General features: G+C 54.2%; 1 long non-coding RNA gene across 1 annotated transcript; it reads left to right on the top strand.

The window, feature by feature from the left end:
• Window positions 1-261: 261 nt before the first annotated feature.
• On the top strand, window positions 262-5,675 carry LOC144314544 (uncharacterized). The gene is made up of 3 exons (XR_013380431.1): window positions 262-3,677; window positions 4,632-4,755; window positions 5,015-5,675. It is a non-coding gene; the product is annotated as an uncharacterized LOC144314544 (long non-coding RNA).
• The last annotated feature ends 11,577 nt before the right edge of the window (window positions 5,676-17,252 follow it).

The raw sequence follows: 17,252 nt of genomic DNA on the forward strand, positions 1-17,252 counted from the left end.
ACTCCACCTATCTAGATTTGTACTCAGGACACGAAGAGCCCAGCAGCACACTTGATCTTTTTCTTTTAACAAATCAGTATGTTTTTGCCACAGCCAAGCAGCATGGAAAGTACAATGTGTGCAGGCATCAGAGATATAAAAACAAAACTCCAATTCTGCAGGTTTTATTGGTCTCACTCAGGGCCGCCCACTGCCATCACTCCCCTCCCCACCAGTGGTCACCCAGGGACTGGCTGCGTGCCCTCAAAGCCCTGTGCTTCCGATGTCAAAACAAACTAAGAACATCTGTTTTCTCTCTTTTTTCTTTTTTTTATCCCCCTTCTCTTTCTCTCCTGTTTTCTTTCCTTCATCCTCCCTCACTGCTTGTCATCTCCGAGGAGAGGGAAAGGCATCTCACATGCTGTGGCCTTCCTTTACCCAGGATTTAAGTCCTTTATCACCGAGCTCAGAGATGGAGGGTGGCAAGAAGACCAGGAAGGCGCTGGCGGTGGCCAACATTCCCCTGCTCTCTGCAGAACAGGAACGATTCCAGGCTGTGGATTTCTTTCTAAGGAGCTTGAGCATGTGAGATGCTGGGAGACCAGCCCATGGATTAGCAGATACCCCATCAAGCAAAGCAAGAATTCAGAAGAAGGGAGAGTGGCCAAGGTGAGAGACCAGAGGGTGAGCCTGGCAGCAGGGTTAGGGAGACCCCAGGACAGGGGCTGGAACCAGCTTGGCCGCCCAGTACCAGGACAACTGGACCCTGGGAGGTGGGATCTGGATCACTTATGCCAAGTCTGCAAGACTGTTCCAATCTTAAGCCTCTCCTAATGTTCTTTTTCTGCCACCTTCCATCATAATGAGTTAAAAAGGTCTCCTCCAAACCAGGCATGATAAAAGAGGATACCCACCAAGTGGAGGGTACTTTGGGGAGAAATAAGGCCAGAACAGATAGACCTAGGGAGAAGCTGCCATAGTCCTCAGGGGAGTGACGTAGTCCAGAGGAAAGAAGGAAACAGATCTGGTCAGAGGGCAGCAGATGGTCAGTGGGGCTTGGTGGTATTTCTCACTAAGTTCTTAGTGGAATGGAAATTAGTGAGAAATGTGTATGAAGTCACCCCACCTAAGTGGCAGAGCCACATCTAACCCTGGACCGGGTTCAGAAGATGATGTTTCTGAGGCAGGTGTGGCAGTCCACTGTGATGGCCCAGACATAGAAAGCAGGAGCAGAGGAGCAGAAATGTCACCTCACATTTCACCCTTCTCCTGCTGCACTTTCCAGCCCAGGCCACTTTCCTGCTCTCACGCATGACTGGCATGTCTCCTGGGGCTGGCCCAAAGCCCTAGGGCTGGGCTTCTGGGCTCTTCCCTGACTGGTGCCCTCATCTCTGGGACTCAGTTTCCTCTTCCACCCAGTGGGCTAATAATGCCTCCTCCCACTCTGTTGGGGCTACAGTTGTGCAGTAAAGGGAGCCAGGATTGGCCCAGCACCGAGGTATCAGGCTCAGCATCTGTGACCATCTGTTCTGTGCCTTTAGGTGATGTTGGGTTTTACCAAACTGAGGGCATTACAGGAGCCAGCACAAAGGAGGACCTCCATCAATAAGTTTGTCACATGAACACATTAGTTAATGGGTTTGAATTCTTGCTTTGACATTTAATACCTGCATGACTTCCAGCGAGGACACAGAGTCATTCACTCCCTGGATTTCGAGTGAAAAATCACAGTGAAACAGACCCAGATTCAGCAAAGGAGCTGGGCACTGAAGAACAGAAATACTTTTGAAAATACCATCAGGGACGTGGGGTACTTGTGCAACCACACAGGGCCTTACACACTTGCTTTAAATCTCTGTGATCACCATCTCGAGATTCCTAATAATTTTATCTTTAACTTGCAAGTGGCGTCCGCCAGGACAGCAGAGTACAGGCATGAGAATCCAGAATATGCGGGCTGTGTGCGCCCGATGATTCTTGCCGCCTCGCTTGGATAGAGCATCAGTGGTGTGGTGCCCGGTGGGCTCAGATTCCCAGCCTAGGCTGGGGTGAGTTCAGCAGGACTCAAGGTGAGGGTAAGGCCAGAGTGTCACCTCTACAACTGAGTAAGGAGTGGAGGGTACTGACAGCCCTGAAAGGCCAGGCTTCCCATTTTAACCAGGACATTCAGCAAGTGCAGAAAGGAGTCAGGGGTTGTCTGAGACACATACCTGATCAAGGAAGCTTACCAGATCCTTCCTTTTGTGTCACTTCCCTATATTAGCCAACCACTCACCCTGGAAATGGTGCAGGAGGAAAGGAAAAAATAAAACAACTCATGGTTCCCCTCCTTGCAGTCCCTCCTGGCTCACCGGTGAGCAGACCAGGAGAGTGGCGGGAGCGGACACGCAGCAGGAAGCCAAACGAAGGCTGTGAAGCTGGTTTGGTGCTGCTCCCACTCCTCCCGCAGGAATGAAATACGTTGTTGGCCTGCGAGCGCCATGAAATACGAATTGTGTAATTCCCGTGACTCCGTATACGAATTAAAAGCTCCTATATTTGCATTTAAAACTGGCATTGCACAATATAAAGATGAACGGTAAAGTTCATGCTAATAATTTTAAATTCTAATTTTTCTTTACTTAGAGCCACATTAAATAGGAAATAAAATACACCACAGAAGATGAGAGAGAGAGACTGCGGCAGAAAGGGAAAAGCTTTATATTTCTGTGTGTTTAATGGCACTTTTTTTCCAGCTTTTTGAATAAGGGCCCCACATACTCGTTCTTCACGGAGCCCACAGCCTCTGCAGCCAGTCCGGCCGGGAGAAGCCAGGCGCCTCCACGCTTCCCCTGGGCAGAGAGGCTGGGCTTTTGCTAGGTCACTGCAAACCCATAGGAGGTGCCAACCAACACTTCCCGGCAGGAGATGGGGTCCTGGGGACGCCTCTGACTCGGGGCTCTGAGGGTGGGGAGGATCGGGGGCAGGAGCCCTGCAGAGGCCCAGGTGGGAAAGAAGCCGGGCCGAGGCAGGGGGAGGTGGGAGTCCGCCCCGAGCACTGTCACAGGTGCCAGTCACTGTGCCCAGCACTTCCCGCACACATCCCACGTCATCCCGCCGCGATCCTGGGAGACGAGGATTGTCGTCCCCTTCCACAGATGAGGACACTGAGGCCTGAGTGCTCAGGACCCGTCCCAGCTCCACGGCCAGTGAGGGCCAGAGCCGGCCGCGGAGCCATCTCTCCATGAGCTGACTCAGGCAGGTCCTGTGACAGGACTGGTGCCACCCACGGGGACAGAGACACCGTCATGGCCCTCCAGCCCCCAGTGTCATGGGGGACCTGATGAGGAAGCACAGGTCCAGTGGGAGCCCGAGGGGGGAGCCTGGGGGGGGGAGCAGCCGGTGGATCCCACCTGGGGGAGGAGGAGGAGGAGAGCATGGAGGAGGAGGGATAAGGAGGAAGAGGAGGCTGCTGGAGGGAATGATCATTACAAAGTTCCCAGGGGCCAGAGAGGTGAGGCTTGTTCGGAAACATCAGGCCAAGCTGTCCCAGCTCGGGGAGAGTGACTCGTGGAGCGGAGGCTGACGGAAGGAAGGAGGCCCTGGCTCGTCCGGGAGGAGGAGATTGAGAACTGAGACTCTGGAGCCAAACCCAGGCCCTGGAGCTCCGGGCAAGTCGCTGTTCCTTCCGGGCTGTTCCTTCATTGGGTGGGGACATGGTAAGAGCCTGCCTCCTCCCAGCGGTTTGCGGGGACACAGGAGGGCCAGCTGAGCATGAGCCTCCCCGGCTGCCAGGCCCGCACTCTGGAGGATGCTGTGCTTGCTCTGGAGAGAACAGACCTCAGTGGCCTCACATGTGTCTCCCAGGGAAAGCAATCTGGGCTCCCAGAGGGGGACAGAGCCCCTCCCATGGCCTCCTCACCCCATCTGGGCTGAAGTAACAGGACAGGGAATTTAGGACTGACTCCCTTCTCCTTCTCCCGAGTAGCCTTCATTCCCTCCCCCAGGGCAAAGTGCCTTAAATTCACTGTCACATTGACTCAACCCCAGACCCATGTCCCCCCTCCCCTGGCTGCCCCTTTCCCTTCCTCTCTTACTCTCCAAGGCAAATACAGACCCTGGGGTCCCCGAGCAAAGCCATGTATTCTTGGGAAAGTCACTTGCCCTCTCTGTGCCTCAGTTTCCCCATTGGTGAAGTGAGGAGCTTGGACAGGGAAGAAGGCCAGCCTTAGCGAGCCCTCCTGTATGTGGGGCCCTGACCCCCCTCCCTCCTGGACCCCTGTGTGCCGGGATTACTTGTGCTCCCTCATGAGTCCTGAAGCACAGACTCAGCACCCACCACCCCTCCCATCCCTGCCCTGCAGGAAGCTCAGACAAAGCCAGTCTTCGCTGGGCTCCCAACACCCTCACCCACCCCACCCTACTAGGGTTTGCTCCAGTTGTATCCCTTCCTCCCAACTCCTATGCATCCTTCAAAGCCCAGGATTTATGTCTCTACTAAAGGCTTTTCCAGACAGAATTACTTGCTCCTTCAGCTCTGCCCTAGAGCAGCTAGTGGAGAACATGTTCTGAGCCCAGAACACGTGCCAGGCTCTGTCCTCACCTGTTACATGGGCCACCTCACTCTACCCTTACTACCACCCTGTGAGACATTTGTCCTCTTTACTGTACAGATGAGGAACTGAGGCTCAGAGAAGTGGTGCAACTTGCCTGAGGCCACACAGCCAGGAAGCAGGGGAGCCCCTTTCTCTCCACCTCTGTGAATATCCATATCTTGGTGGTTTCCCCAACTGGACGGTGAGCAACCTGAGCAGGATGGTTCGTTCCTAAGTCTTCCTTGTATCCCCAGAACCTAAAGTACCAGGGCCGGGCAGCCTCAATGGAGGTGTCCGATGAACACATCTGTCAGCTGATTCCCACCCTACCTCCCAGCATTTGCTCCCACTGGCCTCCCCACCTGGATGCCCTTCCTCGTCGTCTCTACGTCCAGTCCTCTATCATCTCCACAACCTTCTTCAGGGAGGCCTCAGGCTTCACTTTGTGCCTCTTTCTCCAGCTGCTTATTTGCACCAGATGAGGTGGATGTTTCCAGGGGCCCAGAACCTGCCTCACTCAGGCCCTCCTTGATGTGCCCAGGAAGTGCTCTTGCTTCACAGGAAGTGCTCATTGCTCAGTTGAACTGACCTGGGACCCAGCCCCATCTGGATCAGTGACAAATCCACCACTGACATCTGGAGCCCCAGCTCCTCTGATGCTCAGATCCCCATGTCCCTCCTACACAGGGCCAGGGAAAGGGCAGGGACTTGGGTCAGCCAGGCCTGGGCTCACACCCCTCCTGCCACCAATGACCTGAGTGACCTGGGACAGGTCAGTTCCACCCTCAGGGCCCCAAACTCCCCTCCAGAAAAGTGGGAGCAGCAGTGTCCACCTGGGGGCAAAGTGAGGGCTGATGAGTCCAGCCTGGGCGCAGCCCTGCACACAGTAGGCGCTCAGTACCTGTGAGCCCGCCTCCCCTGCACGGGTGGGCAAACTGCGAGCTGCATCCAGCTCAGAGCTGCTGAGTGAGTCCTTTATCCTGCAGCCCTCCCCCTCTTCCTCCCCCTCCTCCCCCCATGCCTCCCTCTACCTCCACCACCACCTCCCTCCCTCCCAGGCCAGTGACCCCTGCCCTCCTGCTCCCAGTGTAATTTGTGTGGTTTCTATGAGGGTTGTTTCATTATTACACGGAATAAATCTTTCAGGAGGTTTAAATTCCAATCTTTTTTCCTAATTCACCTACACCCAAAGAGAAATGGCTGCATTTGGCAAAGGTCACACATTAAACACACAATATGGGACAGGAGGAGGAGGCGAGGCCCCCATAACAGAGGAGGTATGTTCCTTAGGGGAAAGCACGGGGCTCTCCTCTCCAGGAGCACCTGCCCTTCCGGGGCTGGGAAGCCCAGTGGCGGCTCAGGACTGCTGCTCACGGCAGTGACATGAGTTCTGTTCCTGGAGCACCTGCTTGGGGGGCCACCAAGCCCTGCAGTCAGCCCTGCAAGAGTGTCCTCGTCCCCACTGCGCAGACCGGGCCGCTGAGGGGTGAGGGTCCCCCCCAGGTCTGCACCCAGCAGTAAGAGGCGGAGCAGGGACTTGAACGCAGTCTGCTGGCTCCAAGGCTCCCTGTCCCGTCCCCGCTGTCCTGCCCCCTGGGAACATGGCGGGGGGGGGGGGGGGATTATGACAGGAAGGGTGAGCAGGGCAATGGGCCCAATCCAGGCAGTCGCCCACCAGGCTTTGGGTTCACCCCTGGCTCCAGAGGCCTGAAGTGCAGGCCAGAAAATGAAAAAAATACAGAACAAAACAAGAAACAACACAAAAACCCATCGATGAATGAGTGCAGCCAACCGGATGCTTAGCTGCGGGCTGCCCTGGGTGCCCTGGGTGCCCTGGGTGCCCTGGGAGCCCAACAGCAGGGAAAGGATCCTGAAATGATCCGTTCGTGCCCCCGGGGCAGCAGGCCCCGCTCGCCTGCGACCAGCCTGGCACCAGCCCCACAGGCCTCTCGTACGTGCTGTCTCCGGCCAGGAGGGCAGACGTGAGGCCGTGCTTACCTCTGCCCCCTGCACCTGTCTGCCTTCACCGGCTCCTGGTTCCCACTCCCCGAAACCAGGCTCCTGAGGGCAGGATGGACGGCGGCCTCGCTCCCTGCAAAGGCCCCGGAGGCCAAAGCTTCTCCCAGCCCAGAGCGCGTGGGTGGGGGCGCTCAGACCCCTCCCCGGGGGGGAAGGACTTCCCGGGGCAGAGCCAGGGCAGGGGCCCGGCCCGGCTCACAGCGACCCCGGGAGGGCAGCGGGCGCCCCTCCTGACGGCTGCCCTGCCCTGCCCTGCCCTCCGGGGCTCGCCCACCAACGCCCAGTCCCTGAGTGACCGGGGTGCAGAGGCGGGCGGGATCAGGGCTGTGGGACCCGAATGAAGTCACACCCGAGCTCTCTAGACGGCACAGGAGGGACGGTGGCCGTCCCAGGGGAGGCCGAGTCACTCCCAGGGCCCGGGGTGTCTGTCCCGGTGCTGGGGAGGCAGGGACGCATGAGCACCCATGGGAGGGGACATCCAGGGCCTAGGGAAGGGGCGCAGGGTATCGGGGTGGGGGAGGGAGTGAGGCCGCGGCAGTAATGCCCCCCAAGGAAAGAAGACAGAGGGAAGCCTGCGGGGGGGGGGGGGGGGGGCAGCGGGAGGTGCCCCTGCCCTGTGGGACAGCTCCCTGGTGGCCTCCCCTCCTGCCGAGGACGTGGGACACCCGGTACCTTGCCCCAAGTCACACAGCCCACGGGGGCAGCTGAGAGCCCAGCCAGACACTTGGCCGCCACCCTGCGCCCCCGGCTGCTTTCCCAGATCTGCCTCGGGTGGGGGCCTCAGCCCAGGCTCCTCCGGAGACTTGGCCTCCTTCATTCCCCGGCTGACATTTGACTTAATCAATTCCAGCTCCTTCTGTCAGAATTAAACCTTTCCAGATCCTTCTAAATTGCTCCAATGTTCTGGGGCTGGGTTTCATCACCAAATGACTCCATGTGGTTAGGGCTGGGTGCTGGCTGGGAGCAGATCCTGTCTTTTCTGATGATTGTTCCTGACGTGCTTTCGTCTGTCCAACTTTCCTGCCCCTGCCTGGCTGCAGGGTCCCGGGAGGCTGGAGCTGCCCTCCGTCCCCAGGCCGAGGCCGAGCACCCCAGGAAGGCGGGATGTCCTTGCAGGAGGCCACCTCTGCCTGCCATGGCTCCCAGCACCCTCACTCCACCTTCCTGGACGGTGGCACCCAGGGCCCCCAGACGCTGCCTGCAGCTTCCCCCCTACATCCCAACACCCCAAGAACACTACATGCTGCTCCCCAAATCCTCCTGACGTGCTCATGGCTCCCACACTTTGCACGGACTGTTCCCTTCACCAGGAATACCTTTCCACACCTTCTCCATCTGGAGAAATCCAGCTCATCTCCCAAGGCCAAGGCACAGATCGGGGAGGGAGGGAGGGAGGGAGGGAGGGGGTACCATATTTTCCCTCCTGCCACATGCCAAGCGCCATCCAAGGGGCGACTACTCTCAGTGAGTCCCACTGCGGCCCGGGCACCAATCAGTGGCCCATTTTACAGATGGGGAACATGGGGCTACTTACTCAGAGTCGCCCAGTGTCAGCGGGGGCACTGGGATAGCTCGGGCCCAGCTGGCCAAGCCACAGAGCAGCCCTGTGCACGCGCCCCTGGCTGTGGGCACCGTGCAGAGCCCCGAGCAGGGGCACCGCTCCTTTTCCCTCCAACACCGGGCATTACTAAGTCTCCTTTCCTCCTGGTCATTTCCTGTCCGTCCCCCTCTGTCCCTGACTGGCCCCTCCTTGAGGAGAGGAGCAGATTGAATCTTCTGTTACTCACGTTAGGGAACTGAAACGGGTTGAGGTGAGCCAAATGGCCCCAGCCCATGCCCCTGGCCTGGTGCCCAACTCTGCCCCAGAGAGAGACAGACGCCCCAAAACAGCAAGCTGTGCACGGCAAGGCTAAGCCTGTGTTGGTGTCCCGTTCACTTGTCCATATGTTTAGCCCCTGGGGGGATGGAGGTCAGGAGAGACGGGGGTCACATGGGAATGGTGACTGCAGGGCAGTTCCCCCTGTCGGGTGGTGAGCTCCCCGTCCCTGTGAGAGTCCAAGTCATTACAGGGCAGAGGAGAGGGCTCCCTGTATAAGGAAGCGGGGAGTTAAACCAGCGCCACTTCCTGCGCTGACACTGATCCCAGGACGGCCGTGTCTGCTCCACGTTGCTGGCCCATTCGGTGAGTCCGAGGCCATGAGCTGTGGGACAGCTCCAGGTGTCCCCCGGAGACTCCTTAACTCTCAGCCCGTCAGGCCTGTGAGCCCAGGAATGAGTCTGTGATTCCGGAATTCCAGGATTCTGGGAAAGGGACCAGATGCTCACGTTCTGTGATTCAAAGGTTTGCTGAAAGCCTCTCTGAGTCCATGAGAGACGCTCTGGTTCCCAGATCCTGCGCGGCGCAGGTGCCACGAAAGGGAAGGACGGGCAGACCCGCAGGCGGAGGGAGCTTCCGAGACGCTGGGCCCACGGAGTCGGCTCTGCCGAGGGAGGGCCCTGGGCCGCGGCCACCCCCCGCCCTGCTCCTCTCCGCGCTCCGTGTGGGTCCCGGGGCCCCGAGCCCCACACCCGGTCTGCTCCCCGGGCTCACCACCCCCAGGGCCCCGTGTGCCGAGTGGGTGACGTGGGTCCTCAGGCCCGTGGGGCCGACACCTCGGCGACCTGCTCCCCGATGCACACGCTGATGCACATGCTGCCTTCTGGGGTGTTCCTGCTGTGTTAGCACGAGGCGCAATGGGGACGCAGCCTCAGTGGAACTTTCCAGTGTGTCTCCCTCAGGACGAGTCCCTTGGGGAGGAAAGCAGGAGCCCCCTTGCATTTCAGCCCTGTCCATGGTCTCTGCCGCACTCCCCTGCTCCACCACGGAGGTCTCCCCACTGATCTGGGGCGCTCTCCGGGGGGCTTCGAGCCACAGCTGTCCTGCGGGTTTGGCTGGGTTTCTCTGGAAAGGAACAGGATCCCGCGAGGGGAGAAGTAGGGACCAGGCCGGTGGGGCTGGGATTCTGGAGGGAGCTGGATTCGCACTCGGTCCTCCAGGACCACCCAGGGACCACGCCCCCCACCCACCGACCTCAGCAGGAAGGCTAGGGTCCCCGCGCACCTGAGGCAGAGAGAACCCGGAGCCCAGAGCCCGGCAGACTTAGCCATGGGGACAGGGACAAGCCACTCCCCTCCCTGCGCCCCAGGAGCCTCCCTGGAAACACCCCCAACTGGTAAGGAACCCCTATAGTCCTGAGATATGACCCTGTGGGGGATACTCTCCATCTGGACATTCCCCATCCACCTCCCCCTCCCTTTACTATTGGACCCCTGGCCCTGCAGGTCCCTGCTCAGATGCCCCTTCCTCTAGGCAGGCTTCCCTACTCTTGCAGGGGACACCCATAGAAGCCTGTGCCCCCCTTCCACGGACATCTTCACATTCATGGTGATGTATGCTCAAAACCAGTTTCTCTACTCAACTGAAGTACCATGAAGGTAGGACCTCGACTATTTTGTTCAGCACTGTCTGCACCATGGCACTTGACATATGATGGGTGCTCCACTGCCGTTGATTGGATGGAGATGAAGGGATGGATGGATGGATGGATGGATGGATGGATGGATGGATGGATGGATGAGCATGTCAAGTATGACACATGTAACACTCAGAACTGGTTCAGATGTTTCCCCAGATTTCACCAAACTGTCCCTACCTGACCAGCTGGTCATCATCCCATGGGAAGACAAAATCTCTCATGGGATGATACCCTACTGTTCTGGGGACTTGACCTGCCTTTTCTTGTTGCTTCTCACAGCCACACCCCCGTGAGGTAGGTCTCTTGGTCTCAGGCTACAACCAAGCACATGGCAACTCCAGGAAGTTGTGTCACCCCTAGTGGGTGGCCCAGCTGGACACACACCGAGGTCTGTGTCCTGGCCAGGAGCTGCAAAGCATGAGGAGGATGCCCCTGGTGGGGCTGCCAATGTGGGGCTGGACTAAGGATTGGGTGACAAGCCCTCTTCCCCCATAAAAGCCATAGATAGGTCCCCATACCCAGAATGAGCTCCTGGTGAATAAACACGAATGCTAACAATAATAAAAGCACCCGCTGCCATAGCAGGGCACTGACCCCATGCCAGGCTGGGGCCGGCACTCCTTTCTCACCCCATTTAACCCTCTCCCCGGCCCCACAAGCTGCTGCTGTTGGGCCCATGTTATAAAGGAGGCGAGGGAGGCTCACAGAGGAACAGTGGCCTGCCCAGGGTCCCATAGCCACGGGCAGAGCCAGGCCAGACCCCCAGGGATATCACACCAGGGTCATGGGCCTCTTTAGCATCTGATGGATGCCCAGAAGGTCAACAGTACGATGTGTGAGTACAGTACAGTAAGATCTATCGTTCAATTGTTCTATTAGTAGTTATTGTTGTTTCTTACTATCCTTAATTTATAAATATAACTCTGTCATGGACATGTATGTATGTGTGTATGTATAGGAAGAAATGTATAGGAAATAGTATATGTAGGGTTCAGTACTATCGATGATTTTGAGCATCCACTGGACATCGTGGGATAAATCCCTCCCCCCCCCAGACAAGGGAGCAGTACTATACCCATGAATCAAAGATTCAATGCACTGATTGCTTGTTGGGGGTGGGAGGAGGCTAATACTCATTAAAATAAATACAGACCAGTAGAATATGAAATATAAAATGTTTATCCGTGCACCCCCGTAGTCACCTCTCTGACTCACAGGAGCAGGTCCCACACCCTGGGAGGTGCCAAGCCTGCTACTGGAGAGGCCGAGAAGAGGGGGGAGGAGGTGGCATCTGGGCGGGGGGACCTGAGTGGCCTCTCCCAGCCCAGCCCAGCCCAGGGAGGAGGCGGCTTCTCTTTCTCCCGGGGGAAGCCCCACCCCTGCCTGCCGCCCCAGCCTGGGCCTTGGCAGAGGAAACACCGCGGCAGCTGGAAGGGAAGGCCCCATGGGGAAGCCTGCCGTGGCCCCAACGGCCCCCTGAGAATGGGATGCACCTGGGGGTGCTCACCACTTGCCCCTCCTCTCTTCCAAAGGGAGCCCCAGGCACCCAAAAGCAGAATTCCCAGCTCTGCACCACCCCAGGGAGAGAAGCCAGGAGGGTGCCTTCTGTTCATGTGCTAGGGGTCCTGCCAAAAATGAAGACAGGAAACTGCAAAGGAAAATCTGGCAACAACAGAAAAAGGGAACAGAACCTTCCAGAGAGGCAGTCACTTCTCCAGCCAGACAAGGCAACAGTGATGGGTTGGAACAGACAGAAAAGCCTCCAGGCTGGTGTGGGGGCTGCGCTGAGGTGGGTTGTCTGCTCTGGGCCCACATGGGAGGCGGTGTAGCCAACTAGAGGAAGTCCCAGTGCAGCACCTGCAGAAAGAGAAGCCCTGGGGCCTCCGTGGGGCAGACGGGTCAGGCCAGGGTTCAAGTCCCAGCTCCTCCTCTTACCCCTGCAGTTCCCTTCTTCCCCCCGAGCCTCATTTTCCCCATCTGTAAAATGGGGGAGACTAGAACCTATGTCCACCAGGCATTGTGGGGAATAACCTTGACCATCCTGAAGTCTGAAATCTCGTACCTGCAAGCCAGGCGCCAGGCCCAGCACCGTGGATCGGCCACATCGGGCCTCCAGGATAATCGGCACTCTCCCAAGTACCCCCCACCCCCCACAGTTCTCCCCCCCTCCCCCGGTCTGCATCCTCCCAGCCACCGGCCCTGGCCCACCCTCAAATGCTCTCTATACCGTCCCCCTGCAGACCCCACGCTGCCTGGCACCACCACTGAGTAGGACAGCAGCTCGCACTTTACAGGAGGGGACAGACAGGAAGGAGCCCCTTGGGGCCCTGCAAACCTGAAGGGATGATGGGAGGGGACAGATTCTGACCTGTTGGGAGGTTTCCCACGAGGGAGAAGGTGCTGTCTCCCCCTTGAAGCCCTGGTGGGAGACCTGTGGCCAAGGGGACACCTGGACCCAAACCCAGGCACAGATGGGGATCCCGTCCTGGCCTGACGACACCCCACCCCCATGCTTGGTGCCTCATTTCAGTCTGGACGCCCGGGGAGGGAAGTGCTCTTGGTGTCCTCAGTGAACAAACGGAGACCAGAGGGGCAGTCAGGTGGCCCAAGTCACACAGCACGGCAGGGACAGCCCGGGGCTCACCCCCAGCTCTGTCGATGGTAGACTCTGTGTCCTCTTCATGGCATCTATTGTGGGGGCCCCTCAGACACCTGTGCTTGGGTGTCTCGTACCCCTCTTCTTCCACCATGCTGTAGTTCTTTCTGGCTCATAAGCACTAATATCCAGATTTGGGGGCAAAGGACTCAGTCATTTGTAAACAGTAACGAGAGAGGAAGGGGACAGGACGATGCCCCTCGGGTGCTCCTGCTCCACCCCCGGCCCACTCCTAACAGTCAAGTCTGGGCTGTGCCCCTGGTTGGCAAAGCCTCTGAACCTAGTGAGGCCAGGACAAGCAGATAGGGCCCCACCCGCATGCATGCCAGAATCAGGGATCCCGAGGGTGACCCAGCTGGAGAAGGGAGGATGGCCTTTCCTGGGGAGACCACAGACCCATGGTTTGCCCCAATAGAGGTCATTGCCTCCCTGGGAGGCTTTGGGAGGAGGGTCTAAAGGGGTCCAGTGACAAGGACAAAGGAGCTCTCCCCAGGTCTGAGCCCTACTCCTGGTGCCAGAACTGGACGCCCAGATCCCTAGATCCAGGGTGCCTGGTCCCTGGATCACAGGGCACCCAGGTTCCAGACCCCTCCACACCAACCTCATTTCTGCCATTTCAGGCTCACCCTCCTCCAAAAACACCACCTCAAAGTCTAAGACAGGCTTCACACTCATCTTGTCCTGTCTCTGGAACCCATTTCACAGGTAGAGAAACTGAAGCCCAGAATTTCCTATGAGACGGCAGCCAAGAAGGAGTGAAAACAGCAGGAAATTTGGAGATAACAGGCCTGCCTTCCAAAGCCAGATCTAACTCAAGTGCCTTGGCAAACCCTGCACGTCTCGGAGTCACCATTAACACACCTGCAAATCTTCCCTGCGCCCCATATGTAGCCCAGTGCCCCGCAAACATCTGTAAAACTTCATTCCCCTCTGTCTATATGTACAATGGGTCTGTAATATGAACTGTGAAGTTTAAGTTAGAAAATCCACATGGAGCCCCTAGCACATGGCAGGAGCCCAAGAAACAGTGGCTCAATAGAGAATCAAGGCTGCCCTGACCCAAATCCCCAGATAGCGCGTCCTGTGAGCAGAGCAGCTGGGCTCTGGTGGCGGAGGCTCCCCGCCACCCTGCAGCTCCAAAGGGGAGGGAGGCGTGTCTTCCTGGCCCAGCTGCCCCCCTTCCCACTCCTGTCTTCTCCCACATGAGTTGCATTTGCATCTGGAACAGATGGGTGTTGGGATTCCTCCCCACGGCCCCTGATGTCTCACAGAGCTTTGGGCCAGGATATAACCATGCAATTAAGAGGAGACATGCAAAAGCACCCTCTGGCAAGACTTAACCACCTTCCCTCTCCTGTAAATCCATCAGTGAACTATGGTTGCAAAGACAGATCCTTTACTGACATCTGATCACCAATGCACTGTGCAGCAAAGAGGTCCCTGAGGCCTAAAGAAAGAAGTGTATATTCGTTAGCTTTATTCTTTATCTCAATAAAAACCAAGAAAATAAAAGTATTGGTTAGAAAGCAACATGCCTCCGGGCAGGCCTCTAGTCCCTGGGAATCCTGAAGAAAAATTACTCCACCCCGAGATGGAAGGGTGAACAGAACTCTGGCCAATCAGAGTCTTGCATCTCACGGCCACAGTGATTGGTTCGGAAATGAGCATATGACCCCAATCCAAGCCAGTGAGGCTGAATTCTGGAACTTTCTATGGACTTGGAGACAATATGGTGTGAGCATGGTCTCCATTACAGAACCATCTAGAGGAGAGGGCCTGCCAGAATGTGAGGCCATCCTGGCAGAGACCAGGGCAAAGGATGGAGACAGATCTAATGACATCATTTATTTAACTAATAGGCTTTCATTCCCCCCCGCCCCCACCACCACCATCATCCTGATTTCTATATGCATGTGTATAATGCATCAGAGCTATAACTATAAGCTGTTTCAGGTCAATTTTGGAACATAAATTTTAAAACTACAAAAAAATAGATTGATTCAGACTGCAGTCCAGGGTCACCTTGAATTAGAAGGAGAGAACGTGCTATTAAACAAAAATTATAGTGATCATTTATCAAAAGCAAATTATATACTCTGTGTGCGAGGCATTAATGCCTTTATTTCCATGCATTACCTTAAGCCTCGGAGCCATCCCGAGGAGACAGGGCCTGTTGTTCCTCATGTTTTTCAGCTGAAGAAACTTGTGTTACTTTCAACCAGCCACTCCTCTACCCTGAACCAAAAACTAGAGAGCACACAGAAAGAAAACTCTAGACTAATATCCCTTATTTCTTTCTCCTGCCTTCCTATTATTGAATATTTTTAGACTTCAGTTTTTATTTATCTGTATCGTTTTGGAGTAGATCTCTGTATAGCTCCTTTCGGGTCTGCTCTGGGTGTTATGTTATAGCTAAATAACTTATCCCCTCTACCAACTTCATCATTTTACCACTTTGAGTGCAATGGAGAAACCTTACCTCCCTTTGCTTTCCCCAATTTATAATACAAATGTGTTAACTATCTCTTCTACGTATATTTAGAACCACATCAGAGTTAAAGTTTTTGTTTCAACCATAAAACACAATTTAGAAAACTTGAGAGGGAAAGAAAATTCTAGTATATTTACTCATACTTTTGCTTATGTTCTTTCTTCTTCCTGATGTTTTGAGAATCCTCCTTTTGTTTCCAGAGACAAAGAGTAGGGGAGGGGAGGAGGGAAAGAGAGAATCTTAAGCAGGCCTCAGGCTCAGCAGCGTGGAGCTCAACGTGGGGCTGGATCTCACAACCCTGAGATCATGACTTGAGCAGAAATCACGAGTCGGATGCTTAACCAACTGAGCCACCCAGGTGCCCCTCAAGAATCCTGCTTTTGGGGCACCTGGGTGGCTCAGTAGTTGAGCATCTGCCTTTGGCTCAGGTCATGATCCCCGGGTCCCGGGATTGAGTCCACGTTGGGCTTCCTGCAGGGAGTCTGCTTCTCCCTCTTCCTATGTCTCTGCCTCTCTCTGTGTGTCTCTCATGAATAAATAAATAAAATCTAAAAAAAAAAAAAAAAGAATCCTCCTTTTATGTTTCCCTTCCATTTAGAGAATTTTTTTAGCCATACTTTTAGGACGGATCTTCAGACAACAAATTATCTCAGTTTTCTTTCATTTGATAATGTCTTTTTCCTCTTCATTCATGAAGGATATTTTCACCGAATATAGGATTCTGGTTGGCAGTTCATTTCTTTCAGCACATAAAAATGCTGTGCCACTTTCTTGTAGCCTCTGTGGTTTCTGATGAGAAATAACCTGTCACACTAATATTTAACCCTATAGATAAGGTATCAGTTCTCTCTCACTGCTTTTTAGATGTTTTGTTTTTAATTTTTAGAAGTTTAATGATGATGATGATGATGTGTCTTGGTGTGTATTTCTTTGGATTTCCCTATTTCAGATTCACTCAGCTTCTTGAATCTGTAGGTTTATGTCTTTTGCCAAATTTGGGAAGTTTTTAGCCATTTTTTTCTTTGAGTTTTTCAGATCCTCCCTTCCCTTCTCCTCCTGGGATTCTTAGGACACAAATGTTTTATCTTTAATCATAGTCCCATAGGCCTCTGAAGCTTTGTTATTTTTTTTTCCCAAATTTTGTCTTTGCTGTTCAGATTGAGTAATTTCTGTTGTTCTATCTTCAAGTTCATTGGCTTGTTTCTCTGTCTCCTCTATTCAGCTATTAAACTCATCCACTGACTTTTTTATTTTGATTATTGTTATTTATGGCACAGGATATAGTCTATCTTGGAGAATGGTTCCCTGGGCACTTGAAAATAAATGTATGTTTTGGATAAAGTGTTCTGTAACTGTCAGTTAGATCCTCTTGACTGTGTTCTGTATTTGCTGATTTTCAATTTCAAGAGTGGGGTCTTGAAGTTTTCCGGATATAATCTTGGATTTGTCTGTTTCTCCTTTCAACGTTATCAGTTTTTGCTTCATATTTTTGAGGCTCCAGTATTTGGTACATACGTATTTAAAATTGTTATATCTTCTTGGTGGGTTGACCCTTTAATTATTATGCAATATCCTTCTTTCTTTCTAGGGATGTTCTTTTCTCTGAAGACTATTGTATCTGATACTACTATGGCTTTTTAATTAATATTTTTGGTATATCTTTTTCCATTCTTTTAATTTCACCATATCTATGTTGTATTTCAATTGAGTTACTGGTGTACAACACACTGTTAGATTATGTGTTCTTTTGGGTTTTTTGCTTGTTCTGTTTTGTTTTGTTTTGTTTCTGGTCTACTCTGCCAATCTCTGTCTTTTCATTGATGTATTTAAACCATTTACATGTGATTATTGATATATTAGGGCTTAAGTCTGCCATTTTTATTTTATTTGTTTTGCTTCTCATTCTTCTGTATCACTCTTGTTACATTCCTGTAAGTTACCCAACATTTTTTCTGATTCTATATTGATTTGTTTACAGTCTTTGAATATATCACTTTGTATAGTTTTCTTAGTTTTGC

This window comes from Canis aureus, chromosome 5 (assembly GCF_053574225.1).
Source record: "Canis aureus isolate CA01 chromosome 5, VMU_Caureus_v.1.0, whole genome shotgun sequence".
NCBI classification, from domain to species: Eukaryota; Metazoa; Chordata; class Mammalia; order Carnivora; family Canidae; genus Canis; species Canis aureus.